Source organism: Tenrec ecaudatus, chromosome 7 (genome assembly GCF_050624435.1).
Source record: "Tenrec ecaudatus isolate mTenEca1 chromosome 7, mTenEca1.hap1, whole genome shotgun sequence".
NCBI classification, from domain to species: Eukaryota; Metazoa; Chordata; class Mammalia; order Afrosoricida; family Tenrecidae; genus Tenrec; species Tenrec ecaudatus.
In genome coordinates this window covers 22,341,026-22,344,607 of record NC_134536.1, presented here as the reverse complement: position 1 = coordinate 22,344,607, position 3,582 = coordinate 22,341,026, and positions in this window count along the sequence as shown.

Genomic DNA, 3,582 nt, shown 5'->3' with positions numbered 1-3,582 from the left:
GAGAGTACACAAATTTTTAATTGTCAAGGGAGTGGTAATTTTTAATTTTCTGGTAGGCCAGAGAAGTTTGGGACCGTCTGTGTTAAGCCACTAAAACTATTGATTCAGTCGATTTATAGATCAATAACTATTCCTGTTACTACCAAGCCATAAACTGATTTGGAATATTTAAGCACGTGTAAAGTAGATGTCATTGGTTGACTGTAACAGATGTGCACCTTGGAGGGCCCCCTGCTGAAGTGAGAAAAGCGCCAGCATCTGAGGAGGGAACGACGCATACTGACCTTTCCTTACAGCGTATCCATCCATGGCCATCATGTTCCTTCTGACTCAGAGGCCCCCGGCAAGACAGAGTAGACTGCCTCATAAAGCTTCCTAGGCTCTGCCCTTTATGGAAGCAGTGTCAGGTGTTTGCTCCTGCAGAGCTGTTAATGGGCTCAAACCACTAACCTCTTGGCCACCCACTCTGCATCCTTAGAAGATTTATACCAGTGGTTCTCAACTTTCCTAACGCCTCAACCCTTTCATACAGCTCCTCATGTTGTGGTGACCCCCAACCATAAATTATTTTCATTGCTACTTCATAACTGTAATTTGCTACTGTTATGAATCATAATGTAAATTGTAATGTGTTTTCCGATGGTCTTAGACACCCTCTGTGAAAGGGTCATTCGACCCCCAATGGGGTTGCAACCCGCAGGTTGAGAACCACTGATCTATTCAACGAGAAGCAAAGAAACCTCACATTAATATATTTGAGATATATCTAAATTAATAAGGCTGGGGAGTTCTTTATGAGAAAAGCAAAACGAAAACCTCTCTGTGAATTTCCACCAGAATCCAATCCCAGTACCAGGTGCATCGAAGAGCCAATCTTCACTCCAAACTTGAGGCAAAATGGCTCAGCTATAGCTCATTTTCCATCTTTCAACTGTGTCTACAGATCCAATGTCACCCTTCCTCGTGGGCTGTGAAGGCTTTGATATATTTCCTCCCCCTGGCATAACTGAACTAACAATCACACACCAGCATTTCTCAGGGGAAGCTGGCATTTCCATTGCAGGTGTGTCCGTCTCAGACCTGTGCTGCTTGTCTGACTCTTCTTTTTACCCCGTGTTTAAAGTCGGTTGTTTCCCTACACACTTTGAAATGTACTTATTTCATTTGGCGGTAGCAATGAGAGATCAATGTGCTGAACGCTTTGGGGTGGGTGGCGGCTTGTCTTTTTCTGTATCATGTGGCATCATACAGCTTTAAGATATGTAGACATCACATTGTAAAATCTGATCACTCCAAAGTCTTCGCAACCTGTCAGGGTCACCCACCATGGGAGACTTTCCCTTCTGGTATGATGACCAGCTGCTGGCAGAGTGGACTGAGTGGATTCCGATTCCTTTTGACTCCCTGTGTGTCAGAAGGGCGCTGTGATGAGCAGGGTTTTCAGGAACTCTTTTCTCTGAAGCCGATTCCCACGTCTTTTGGTGAGCAGTTGACTGCTTAGCTACTTGAGCCACCCATGGCGCTCAGCAACATGGTAACCACAGAGCACAGTGGCTTTCACACTGTGGTCCTCGTCCCAGTAGCATCCACAGCATCTGGGGACTTGATTAGCTCTCATCCAGACCTACTGGTCTCACCCAGAGACTCCTGGGTGTGTGGACAGCGAGCTGGGTTTTCACAGGGCTTCCAGGTAATTCTGAATCAGGCTATATTGCTATAGTTTGAGAACCAATGATACAGGAATTTCCTGAATTGGGGGGTACGCTTCCTAGGCACGTAAGGCCCTTCAAGATCTGATGCAAACACCTGTAAAGGAAAGGTGACGTGTCCATGAGTGCTCTTTGTCTTTTCTTTTCGCCTACCTTACGTTCTTGCTTTCTCTTTAGAATACAAACTTACAGATGTTGAAATTAAGTAACTCCCCTGGTGAAGAAAATTTAAATAAAGATCTTGAAGTGGGACTTTCTTTGATAGGGGACTTTGAAAAGAGAGAACTCTTGAACAAGAATCTCAGAACGAGAATGAGGGGGCTTCAAAAAGGTTGTGGGGAAATGCCACTCTCATTTTATTTTTGTTGGGTTTTTTTTTTGCCACTCTTTTAATTCTATCTTTTGAATACACCTTGCACAGAAAGTCCTTATAGAATTTCAAAATTCCACCATTGAGAGTCCAGAAGACATCTCCCCCGATGTCAGAAGAAATGCTGGTTGTGATGTGCTTTAGTGCTACCACCAACTACTTAAGAGTCACAAATCTCACTGAGAGAGTTAAAGCTTATTGTGCCAACCTGGTCGATAAACACGTGGGGTTAATTGAGGGACAGCGAGATAAATGGCTCAGTGAGCCTCACCTTTCTAGTTCTCGGGTCTCTTCTTTGTGATGGTCAGACCAGGGTGCAGCTGTGTTAGTCAGTTCCCTGCTTCAGCTGGCCAAGGCTCATTTCCTGCAAGACAACCCTAAGAAGCCACATGGACCTACCCCAATGCAGCACTGGGTGCTGCAGCAGCCGTGTGAAGATGCCTGCCGGCGCTGAGATGCTTACACTCACTGATTTAGCTTTCCACCTGCAGTCGGCATCATTGCGTGTGTTTTGTGAGATGGAGGAGGACTTTTTGGATTGCTGTCGGACTTATGGGTTAATAGGCTAATGTTGGACTTGTGGGCTTGGGCCGCACTGGGTTGGGATGTTTTCTTGACGTGCACTTACCCTTAATATAAAACTCTCTCTTATACATGAGTTTCTGTGGATTTCTCTAATGTACCCAGACTAACACACTCAGAATGGAATTAGTGAACATTTATATCATGCAGTAAGGCTCATTATTAATAAACACTCATTGAATTGTAAGGAATTGTGTACTATGAAAAACTCAGCTGTATTGCCTTGAAAATTAAAATGCATGTGGAGATTAGAGCTACGGAGTTGTAACATGCAGCCTCACATGAGATGTCAAAGGTAAAATTAAAGTGCATGGAAGAGGAGATGTATAAATTCAAGATCCATCCTAAAGTACAATGCTGTCAGGGATAGGCCAATATCTATACAAACCCAAAGAGAGATCAGTTGAAAAGACTATTATTAAAACTTATGCACCAAGCACTGATGAAGAATCGAACAGTTCTACCAACTTGCAGGCTAAAATTAATCGGACAGGCAATCAAGATGCATCAGCAATTACTGGTGATTGGATTGGAAAGCTTAGCGACAAAAAGGAAGGATAGTTGTAAAATATGGCATTCATGATCGAAACAAAGCTGAAGATTGCATGATAGAACTTTACAAGCCCAGGAACTTATTGATGGCAAACACTATTTTCCAACAACATAAACGCTGTACAGCTGAACTTGGCCAAATGGAGTACGCAGGACATCAGGTGGGATACCTCGGTGAGAGATGATGCAGAAGCTCTATGTCACCAGGCAGAACAAGGTCAGTGGACAATTGTGAAACTGACCATTAATTGGTGATAATCAAGAATTTTTTTTAAAAGATCACATTTTATTGGGGGCTTTTATACCTCTTATATCAATCCATACATCAATTGTATCAAGTATATTTGTACATATGTTGCCATCATTTTC